Genomic DNA, 12,189 nt, shown 5'->3' on the forward strand with positions numbered 1-12,189 from the left:
GTATGGAGTAATAGGAGACGCAGAAGCTTTGGTGGTGTGTATGCGGCAAACACGTGTGTTTCGTGCTTTGTTGTTGTTAACCAACGTAGCAAGCGAAGAGGAAACAAAAAAATGGTATTAATTATTTTGTTCTTTTTTCAGTTTTCTAAATACTATCGTTGAGTAAAGACGGTAAAGTGATTAAATAAATCAGTGTTTTGTGGTTTCTTAAAGAAAATGTGCTTTTTAGTAAATTAAATGCCCAATACATTTTGTAATTGAATCAAAAAGGTGAATGGAAATATTTTATTGGACAAGGAGGAAATCGCATTTAATATTGGTAATTACATCAATACATTTTTCATATACATACATACATATGTAAATTTGATATATGGATGTACCTATTTATTACATTATATACACGGTGTGCCTTAACAAATTTAAATGGAAGGTGCTTACACCTCGGAAGTTTTTGCTGATTCTGAAACTACAATGCTCATAGATGAGAAATATCAGGAAACAAAAAAAATCTCCGGAGGGATTTTCAAATAAATCTCGATTTAAGTTCACATTTTTAGGGGTTTAGCATGGAAACCGCGAGTTCTATGTAAATTGGTCTAAAGAATATGTTGTAGCAGAGGAAATTCTCCACAAGATTGGCCTTTACGATATTTTCGTAGGTTTTACCGTTTTTGAGATATGGAAGTTCAAATTGGGACAATGCACTGACTGTGTCGTCCCCTTATAAAACAATATTATGCACAGTACCCCTTAACTAACTTTTAATGGAAACCGCTTACACATGGGATGTTTTTGCGGATTCTGAAACTGCAATGTTCATAGATAAGAAAAATAAAAAAAATTGAAAAAATCGCCGGAGGGATTTTTAAATAAATCGCGATCAAAATTCACCATTTTAGTGATTTTTTAGGTTTTCACGATTTTGCTTGGAAACCGCAAGTCGTATCGAAATGAGTCTGAAGAAAATGTTGTAGCTGTGAAAATTCTCTATAAGACTGACCTTTAGGTTTTTTCGTAGGTTTTACCATTTTTGAGATATAGAGGTTCAGTTCAAATTTTTAGGTTTTTATCTTAAGTCTTCAAGATTTTGCTTGGAAACCGCAAGTCATATCAAAATGGGACTAAAGAAAATAGTGAAGCTGTGAAAATTCTCTACAAGATTGGATGATTTATTTTTTTCTAGGTAGTACTATTTTCAAGATATGTTAGTTTAATTTGGGAAATTGCAGTAATGACATTGTTTTATAAGGAGGCGATACAGTCAGTGCATTGTCTCAATTTGAAATTCTATATCTCAAAAACGGTAAAACCTGCGAAAATATCATAAAGGCCAATCTTGTGGAGAATTTTCTCTGCTACAACATTTTCTTTAGACTCATTTACATAGAACTCGCGGTTTCCAAGCTAAAGCGTGAAAACCTAAAGAACCCCTAAAAATGTGAACTTAAATCGCGATTTATTTTAAAATCCCTCAGCGATTTTTTTTTCTTGATATTTCTCATCTATGTAGTTTCAGAATCAGCAAAAACTTCCGAGGTGTAAGCACCTTCCATTCAAATTTGTTAAGGCACACCGTGTATAATCATTTGATTGCAGATGCCGAATGTTTTTCTTTTACAACTAAGGAGAAGCGTTCAACGATGTTTCTGTATAATTTTTTCTTTTTAAAAGTGTGACTTTTTATAAATTATTTCATTCAGTTTTTCTTTTAAGTCTGTTACAAGGCCTACAGAAGGTCGGCAATTCAGAATTCTGTTAACAACTTTTGACAACAAACATAATAGATTTTACATTATTGTGATTTGAGTTTCTTTGTATTTTAAATCAGAATAATGTTTTTGACAACAAACATAATAATCAGGTGGGCTTATTGGCCGACCTTATACTAGACCTTGGTCTGTTCTGTATTTTGTAATGAACATACTTTCTTTCTGAATAATTTTCTCTGAACTTATTAATTCTGGATCGTTGAAAGGCCAATACACGATAGATTGGAGTAGGACAGTGGGAGTATCGGTAAGCTAGCTGTACAGTCGGCTGGGGAGTTCGGGTCCTTTCCTTTCTATCGCAGTTTATTTTTTTTTTACAATAATAATATAACTCCCTTTTATTTAAGTGACATTATTTTTTAAAACATGAAATTAGATGGGGGAATCAAATGAAATTAAAGTCGTTATACTATAAAACAAAACAAGCCCCCTGCTAATAACGACCTCATATGATTCCTTAGTGGAATTATATTGGTTAAGAATATGCCTTGTATTGGATTGACTGCTCCTGGATGTTGTTAGGAGAGTCGTGCCTCTTTACCCGCCGTTTCCAATGTCCTGATGGCAATTAAGAAAATATTAAGGACCCCTATACTAAGCCTGAGTTACTTTCTCATTCCATGGTCGATGTCGCCATCACAGATAAACTCTTATGGAGGATGTCTAGCACATAATTTTCATATTCATACTTGTTTTATTGTAATTCATTTGGGTTCAAGAAAAACTATAACGATTGATAGAATATACATTATTCATATTAAACATTAAAAGCTATTTAATTCTAAGATTAATCATTAAAACAAAAAAAAAAAATGTAGAAAGTCTTATATGCGTACTATAGGGTATAAAAATTGTAACAACATAGAAAGCTTAATAATGATAATTATGATGCAGTAAGAAAACAGCGATCAAAACAAAATTACTATGAAGATAAATTTTGAGTGGAAATATCCACTGATCAAGTTGTTCACTTTGAAGCAAAACAAAATAAAAAAATCATAGATGACAGACTCTCTGAGCATACTGTAATCGATGACTGCCAACGCTCACGAAATTTACTCAATTAATGGCATCTTATAATTAATCTCTTACTGAAGAGTATGAGAATACTCATTATCTTTTACAATATTATAATGCTAACAAAAAAAAATCTCTGGAATTTCTTCTACGATCACATACATACATCAATATTTTATTCCATGACACTTACCAACACTCGATGATTGAAGAGGCCTCATCACATCAGCTTCGTTGGAAATTTCTGTATAAAATTGAAGTTAAATCCAGAGACTTGTTAAGCGTTTTGGGTTATCACTATTTCGCTATGAGCTATGTCACTATGTGTTTATGTATGTAAGATCAATACGTTTTGAACACTATTACACACATTTTATAAAATGGCGAAAATATGAATATGAGGTAGACAGTGATCACCATTTTTTTTTTAATTCATATACATACATATATATTGTTTCATATTTTTTTTTATAATTCCAGCATTTAGATTTCGAATATTGTATATTTAAAAAATTCGATTCAATTACTATCCTTTAACTTGGAGCTCGTTTTGTCAAATATTACCGTTTTTATAGAATCAACGACAATGTTTCCATAACTTGGACACATTAATATGAAAAAATTGAAAGTTTTTCTCTATGCCACGTATAAATTAAGTTATGATCACTCGTCACTCATATGCACATTTTACATTTAAATTGTGTATGGAATTATTAAACTTGGAATTATTCACAATTGCAATACTTAGAATATTCACTTAATAAGGGTTCCGAGTTGATTTCTCGCTGGTACCGATTGAATGCCCGTGTCAACTGAATTGAAACAATGTTTTAAAACATGAGATCGCCCTCTTTTTGGTTACTTTTTCGTTCTGCCTTTTGTTCAGAGGAAGGTACAGTTTTGTTGCTTTACTGCCCTTGATGATGATACTGTTAGGGGATAATTGTGTCTTGATGATCGTTTTTTTTCTCGTTTCTTGGAGAGTCAGGCAAAATCAAATCAGGGTATGCCGGTAGCGGGGGGGTAATTTATGATTGAATTGACATACCAATAAAATCAAACGAAGTGATGAATATATTAATCTCAATTAGGTGATTACTTGCGTCGCTTGACTAGCACGATTGAGTACACATGTAAAATTGCTCAGAACGTATACCTGATGAAAAATGGACGATGGACAATTTCACTCACTCCGTTCACCTGGACCAAGCTCGACTTTTGAAATTATCGAATTGACTTTGAGGATATTTTGTGCAACCAATTGAAAAATGCGTTGTGCTACAATTGGAGTCCAGATAGTATTCCGGATATCACTTTGGTTTTTGGTGTCAAATTTCTGTGGGATATATAAACATGGGTTTTTTAAGATTTGGGAGTTGCATGAAAATGCAATGAATAGAAATTTTACCTGGGATTAAAAAAAGGTTTTTTTCCTTTGGTATCGATGTACTGAATATCACCCGAAATGTAGTACATTCAGTAGCAATTTGTGTTAAAACAGTAGTTTTATTTGCAAAGAATTGTATTCGTTCAATTTATAATGTAAATCCCTTTAGGATTATTTAGATTGTAGAGAATAAGTTTTACTTCTGGAAGACTTTACTTGTCGGGTGACGAAATATAAAAAGGAAGTTTTCTTGTTCTATCGAAATGAGGAAGTCTCTTCTTGAATAATAAGAATAACTACATTCGCAGTGATTACTTATTTAAAACATATGTTTATCTCTAATTGGTAACTAACAATAACTGTGTTATCATTCTGCTGATGTAGGTAGTAGCTGCCCTTAAGTAAAATATCGCATGCGATTTACGAATTCAATATCAGCTTAAAACCGTTGCAATTTAAATTTTTATTGTTATTTATTTATTATTATTTTTTGGAAGGAAGTCCACTACAAAACCAAATAATTCTTGCTCGGTGAGCTGAAGAATTAGTTGGAAAAAGGACTTACTTGCGAATGTCCTTCGCATGAAATGTTCCTATGGGTTTTCCTTCAGGATCTTCCAGTACATAATAATGGTTTCCAACTTTTTGAGTGATTTTAGCTTTGAGAAACATGGGTGCTAACTTGGCATTAAAGTTTTTCTCCAAATTACTCTGCGCAAAGTTGCGGCGAAAAACTTCATCACCAACTTGGAATGTGGGCTCTCTACATCGTAAGTTGTAGGTATGTTGATTTTTTTTATATGCACTTTTAATTTGTTTCTTAATGTCCTGTCGCAGATTTTGAAGCTGATCTTCCCTTGAAATATTACCCATCGGTTCGTCCAACATTTGTATTTTCCTTAGAAGGTTATATGATGAACCGTGAGTAATCATGTTAAAGCCGAAAACAGCTCTGTACGGTGAAATCTTGAGGGATTGATGATAGGAGTTTCTCAATGCGCAGCATATGCTACTCAGATTTTCATCCCACATCTTATGATCCGTTTTGAGATATGCTCGGATTCCGGCTATCAAAGACCGATTTACTCTTTCGGAGGCGTTTGATTGTGGTGAGTAAATGGCAGTATAGGTGTGAGTGACTCCATATTTGGTCAAAAAGGCGTTGAACTCGTTAGCCTTAAATTGACTACCATTATCACTCACCACAATCTCCGGCACTCCATATATATGAAATATTTGCTGTTCCAAAAATGTTTGAATCGAGCTAGCCGTAAATTTCCTTAGGGGACAGACCCAATGAAATTTCGTAAAGTGGTCTAAAACGATTAAAAGTCCTGTAAAACCGTTCTTGCTGCGAGGATACGGGCCTAGAAGGTCTATATACAAGCGCTGGAATGGGCGGATTGATACATTCTGGGTCCCCATTGGGGGTTTCATTACGAAATTAGGTGCTTTAGTCGTTTTACAGACTTCACAACTTTTCACATATTTTCGGACATCCCGCACCAATCCAGGCCAATAAAAATTCCTTCTAATGAGCTCCAATGTTTTACATATTCCGCCATGAGCTGTTATTGGCGAATCATGTGCTCGACTAATGACCTGTTCACGGAGATTTCTGGGTATCCAGAGCTTCCAAGCTTGTTGCTCTTGGAGCTCTTCCCCAGAGTAGTGCTCCGTTCGGATATAAACGAAATTATCAACTGTTTTTAAGTCGGGGTAAGTATTTTCGTTGCTAGCAATTCTTTCTTTTAACTCCCTATAATCTTGGTCACTAAAATGTGGTGAATCGAGATCAATTTCCGGGGCTACGGTTTCTAAGGATGCAATTTCTGGGTCTGGAAGTCGTGACAGAGCGTCAGGAACAACGTTATCCCGACCCTTCCGGTGACTTACACTGAACTTATAACTTTGCAGTTGTAAGGCCCAGCGCGCAAGTCTCCCGGTAAGGTTGGGTTGACGCATGAGCCATACAAGGCTACTGTGATCTGTTACAACCTCAAATTCTTGCATCTCGAGATAACATCTGAATCTCTTGATCGCTTCTATTGCCGCTAAGCATTCACGCTCAGTGACCGAATAGTTTCGTTGAGCGGAATTCAGTTTACGACTCATAAATGCTATGGGTCTTTCTTGATTTTCTTCGTCCAATTGCACCAGGACGGCCCCGATGCCATAGTCACTGGCATCACAATGAACGAAGAATTTCTTTTCAAAATCCGGATTTATGAGGACCGGGGCAGATGTAAGGAGCTGTTTGATTTTATCAAAGGCCGCTTGAGCATCTGCTGTCCAAACAAATTTTCGTTTTGTGGATACTACCTCGGTAATGGGGAAAACAACGGAAGCGAAATTGTCAATAAATCGGCGGTACCATCCCGCTAACCCTAAAAATCCACGAACTTGTTTGAGATTTTTAGGTACCGGCCAATTATTAATGGCGCTGACTTTTTCCGTATCTGTTGTTATTCCGCCATTACCGATGACGTAGCCAAGGTAGTTCACCTTCGTGACGCAAAATTTACTTTTTTGGATATTTAGGGTCAAATTAGCTTTCCGAAACTGCGAAGCCACCCGAATTAGTACTTCAGCATGTGTTTCGAAATCAGCCGTCACAATTATCAGATCGTCGAGATACCCAAAGACGCAATGACGCAGATCTGGAGGTATGATCTGGTCCATCAGCCTACACATCGTCTGTGGCGCGTTGCATAGGCCGAAGGGCATCACGACGAACTGATAAAGGGGCCTCCCTGGTACTGTAAAGGCGGTTAGGGCCTTCGATGAATCATCAAGGGCAATTTGCCAATAGGCATCCTTCAGATCCAACTTGGTTATAATATGAGCCTTAGGTAATCTAGAGAATATTCCTTCAATAGAAGGAAGTGGATAGGCATCCTTCTTGGTTACGCTGTTCAATTTTCGCGCATCTAAACACAAACGTATTTTGTGCGGTTTTACTACGAGTCTCATTGGAGAACTCCACGGTGAACATGATGGCTCTATAACCCCTAGAGAGAGCATTCGGTCGATCTCTTTAAACATCATTTTTTCAATTGCCGGTGAAACCGGATAATGTCGTTGTTTGATGGGTGAGGCTTCTCCCACATCAATTGCGTGCTTAATTAAAGAGGTACGACCCAGGCCCTGTTTCTCGAAACTCGGAAATAATGATATAATACTAGATAATTGAGATTTCTGTTGTTCATCTAAAGGAAAATAGATTTCATCGGGACTGCTATCCTCTGTGGGACAGGGGGAAGGTTCTGGAAGGTCTGCAACACTTGGGTTTACACTTGATGAATTATCGACGCTAAGAATGTCCAAGTTACCTATGATATTGTCAAATAAATGAAAAGTTTTGCAAAAATCGACTCCTAAAATCAATTTTTGCGAAATTGACGGAATGAGGAAAAATTTCATTTTGTGAGTTTGATTTTTAAATGTTACGGCGACATCAATCCAACCTAGTACTGTTTGTGGGTTACCATCAGCTGTTTGAACAAAAGATTTACACTTTGTGAAATTTGGAAATGTGTTCTTAGCCAAATCAGATCCTAAACAGCTGATGTTGGCCCCAGTATCTATTAGCCCATATTCAGTCAGATCCAAAAATGAAATTTTAGCGTAATACCGCCTGTCGTTTGGATTGGAAATTATAGCGGATATGAGAAATTTCTTTGAAAGTTTTTTCAACTTAAAGTATGTCCGAAGCCGTAGTGTTGAACGTTTAGATTTATTCGGTTGCATTTGTAGAAAGTCAATATTGAAGATTTCGTCGCGCATACGCATATATTTCGCCAACCTTTGGTGATAAGGTAAACGAGGGACTAATATTTTGTGCTCAGTTGAACTACCTGGTGTTTTAGCTCTTTTTAAAATTGTAAAATTTGTAGTCAACTCCTGGTGATCTTTGTTAGTTTCTATTTTGGACATGTCAGTATTTCCCTCAGGTGTGATTGTTTGGGATATAGAAGATTCTATAGGTGTTCCTTTGGTGGAACTGAACTGTGGAAGTTTTTTGTCTTTGTGCCAGAATTGTTATTGCATTTAACGCAATTCGGTTTATATACCTTTTTGGCACCACAGCCATAGCAAAACACCTGGCGGTCTTGGAGGCAATCCTGCCAGTGGTGTCCTTTACCCTCGCAGTTCCAACATAGAGATACACACGAAGGTCCTTGTAGGGCATTAACTGAGCTGTCATTACCCAATTTGGGATCAAAGTCATCGACAATTTCTTCACAGTCTATTTCTGCTACTTGTCGTCTGGCAGCCATGTTGTTATTTTGACGAATAGCCATATTTCGACGTACGTGTTCGTCGTTCAGAAAATTTTCACGTTTGTGGACTAGCTGACGTAAATGGGACACCGATTTTATTTGGATATATAACAATTCCTGCCGGATTTCAGGACGTAAGTTCCTGGTTAATGTCTCGACTACCTCTGTCTCTGACATCGGTATATCTAGTCGATCGATTATACCAGAAATAGAGTCGAAAAATACATCGAAGGTTTCTCCCGGTTTCTGTTTCCGATTTCGAATTTCCTCCCTCAAATCAGAAGAAGTTTTAAAATCGGCGTATTGGGACCTAAGAGCCTGACAGAAATTGTCCCATTCTATATTGTGGACTTGCTTCCTATATCGCCATAGCCAGTCTCGAGCTCGACCCGAAAGCAATATCTGTAAATTCTTACAAATAATCGTGAAGTCTCCTTCAAAATAATCTTCCGTTAAAGACCGTAGTCGGTATAAAAATTCTTCGACGTTAAGTCCATTCTGGGAACCGTCAAATCGAAGATTCCAACCCTGAATAATAGATGATATTTTATCAATAGTATAAGGCAAGCGATAATGCGAGGATAGGTTAGAGGGCTGATGAAGATTTGGATCCGCTATGGGGTCCGCTGATCTTTGATTCCGACTAGGAGCATCGTTCAAAGAGTCATGATTACTATTATTACGATTTGCTGCCGGAGAACGTATGGGAACGTTTGTAGAAACATCATTTGTATTTGCACCCAAGGATTGGGACATATTGAAGGAAGTCAATAATCGACACATAGATGTTTCTATCATACGTTGTATACGCTCGTAGTCCACTTTTCCTGTACCACCCTTATTATTTTGACTGTTTTTATTTTGAGCGAAATTGTGCTCATGAGAATTCTGAGCTTTGTGATCTTTTGCAAGACTATTTAATTCTTGGGTTTGGTCTAGTGATGCCGATTCCTCAGGAAAAAGGTTACGAGTGTGGCTTCGCGTGTTGTAGGCTTTTGCCCCTCGAGGTTTTCCACGACCACTTGGCTTTGCCGTAAGATTTTGAGGTGGAATAGGATTGATATACGGAGAGTCAAATCCCTGCGGAAGAGCCGTAGAAACGTTGAGCTGATATGCACGTAATTCGGACAATTCGCAAGATCTTTTACAGACCGGACACTGTGAACTAGTAGATAAAAACGTTTCTATGCAAACTTTGTGGAACACATGGTTACATTCTTGTATGATCACACAGTTCTGATCTTCTGACAAAATCTCTTTACAAATTGAACAGAAGTTTACCGAATCTACTCCAGGTGGAGCAATTGAATCTTTGGGAGGTGTTCTCGCCAGTGCCATTTTCGTTTTTAAGAATGTTCAAATAAAACAGATAATTTAGTATGGATTCTTCAATCCAAGATCGCGGAAATAATAATAAATATATAGTTTTAAGTAGTGGATATTCAACACTATTTAGATCAATAATTCTTTCAATAAGAGTTTTCTGTTTGACGACATGACAAGGAATGAGGATTCAAGACAATCTTAACCAACACATTTAAAAGCAAAACTGTTCTATGGAATTTTTGGAGATTGCGAATCTCACATCAATCGGATAACCAGCTAATTATCTTTCCTCGATTCTCTACTTGAAATAGGACAAAAATTCGCAAGCAGCACAATCTCTGTATTCCGTAATGCAAGTAGATGCTGATACTTCGTCCCAAAAGATGGAAGCTCTCAAAATTAAAACCAAAAATTTACGTAAAGAAGAAGATTCAATTATTTAGATTAAAGCCCATGGAACATACACAATCAACTAGATGGTTAGCTTACTCGACCCTCTAAACCTCAAGTAGCCAATATTCCGAAAAAGTGGTAGTATAGGTTCTTCTGAAAGCCTCATCCAGATACTGATTCCTCAACGTTATTCATTTAATTGAACTCTACAAAATATTAATAAAATCTGAGCAGAAAAGGATATTTCTAACCTTTTTTGCCCCACGTTGGGCGCCAATTATTGTAATGAACATACTTTCTTTCTGAATAATTTTCTCTGAACTTATTAATTCTGGATCGTTGAAAGGCCAATACACGATAGATTGGAGTAGGACAGTGGGAGTATCGGTAAGCTAGCTGTACAGTCGGCTGGGGAGTTCGGGTCCTTTCCTTTCTATCGCAGTTTATTTTTTTTTTACAATAATAATATAACTCCCTTTTATTTAAGTGACATTATTTTTTAAAACATGAAATTAGATGGGGGAATCAAATGAAATTAAAGTCGTTATACTATAAAACAAAACAAGCCCCCTGCTAATAACGACCTCATATGATTCCTTAGTGGAATTATATTGGTTAAGAATATGCCTTGTATTGGATTGACTGCTCCTGGATGTTGTTAGGAGAGTCGTGCCTCTTTACCCGCCCTTTCCAATGTCCTGATGGCAATTAAGAAAATATTAAGGACCCCTATACTAAGCCTGAGTTACTTTCTCATTCCATGGTCGATGTCGCCATCACAGATAAACTCTTATGGAGGATGTCTAGCACATAATTTTCATATTCATACTTGTTTTATTGTAATTCATTTGGGTTCAAGAAAAACTATAACGATTGATAGAATATACATTATTCATATTAAACATTAAAAGCTATTTAATTCTAAGATTAATCATTAAAACAAAAAAAAAATGTAGAAAGTCTTATATGCGTACTATAGGGTATAAAAATTGTAACAACATAGAAAGCTTAATAATGATAATTATGATGCAGTAAGAAAACAGCGATCAAAACAAAATTACTATGAAGATAAATTTTGAGTGGAAATATCCACTGATCAAGTTGTTCACTTTGAAGCAAAACAAAATAAAAAAATCATAGATGACAGACTCTCTGAGCATACTGTAATCGATGACTGCCAACGCTCACGAAATTTACTCAATTAATGGCATCTTATAATTAATCTCTTACTGAAGAGTATGAGAATACTCATTATCTTTTACAATATTATAATGCTAACAAAAAAAAATCTCTGGAATTTCTTCTACGATCACATACATACATCAATATTTTATTCCATGACACTTACCAACACTCGATGATTGAAGAGGCCTCATCACATCAGCTTCGTTGGAAATTTCTGTATAAAATTGAAGTTAAATCCAGAGACTTGTTAAGCGTTTTGGGTTATCACTATTTCGCTATGAGCTATGTCACTATGTGTTTATGTATGTAAGATCAATACGTTTTGAACACTATTACACACATTTTATAAAATGGCGAAAATATGAATATGAGGTAGACAGTGATCACCATTTTTTTTTTAATTCATATACATACATATATATTGTTTCATATTTTTTTTTATAATTCCAGCATTTAGATTTCGAATATTGTATATTTAAAAAATTCGATTCAATTACTATCCTTTAACTTGGAGCTCGTTTTGTCAAATATTACCGTTTTTATAGAATCAACGACAATGTTTCCATAACTTGGACACATTAATATGAAAAAATTGAAAGTTTTACTCTATGCCACGTATAAATTAAGTTATGATCACTCGTCACTCATATGCACATTTTACATTTAAATTGTGTATGGAATTATTAAACTTGGAATTATTCACAATTGCAATACTTAGAATATTCACTTAATAAGGGTTCCGAGTTGATTTCTCGCTGGTACCGATTGAATGCCCGTGTCAACTGAATTGAAACAATGTTTTAAAACATGAGATCGCCCTCTTTTT

Source organism: Musca autumnalis, unplaced genomic scaffold (genome assembly GCF_047663935.1).
Source record: "Musca autumnalis isolate F117 unplaced genomic scaffold, ASM4766393v1 scaffold_2, whole genome shotgun sequence".
Classification (NCBI taxonomy): domain Eukaryota; kingdom Metazoa; phylum Arthropoda; class Insecta; order Diptera; family Muscidae; genus Musca; species Musca autumnalis.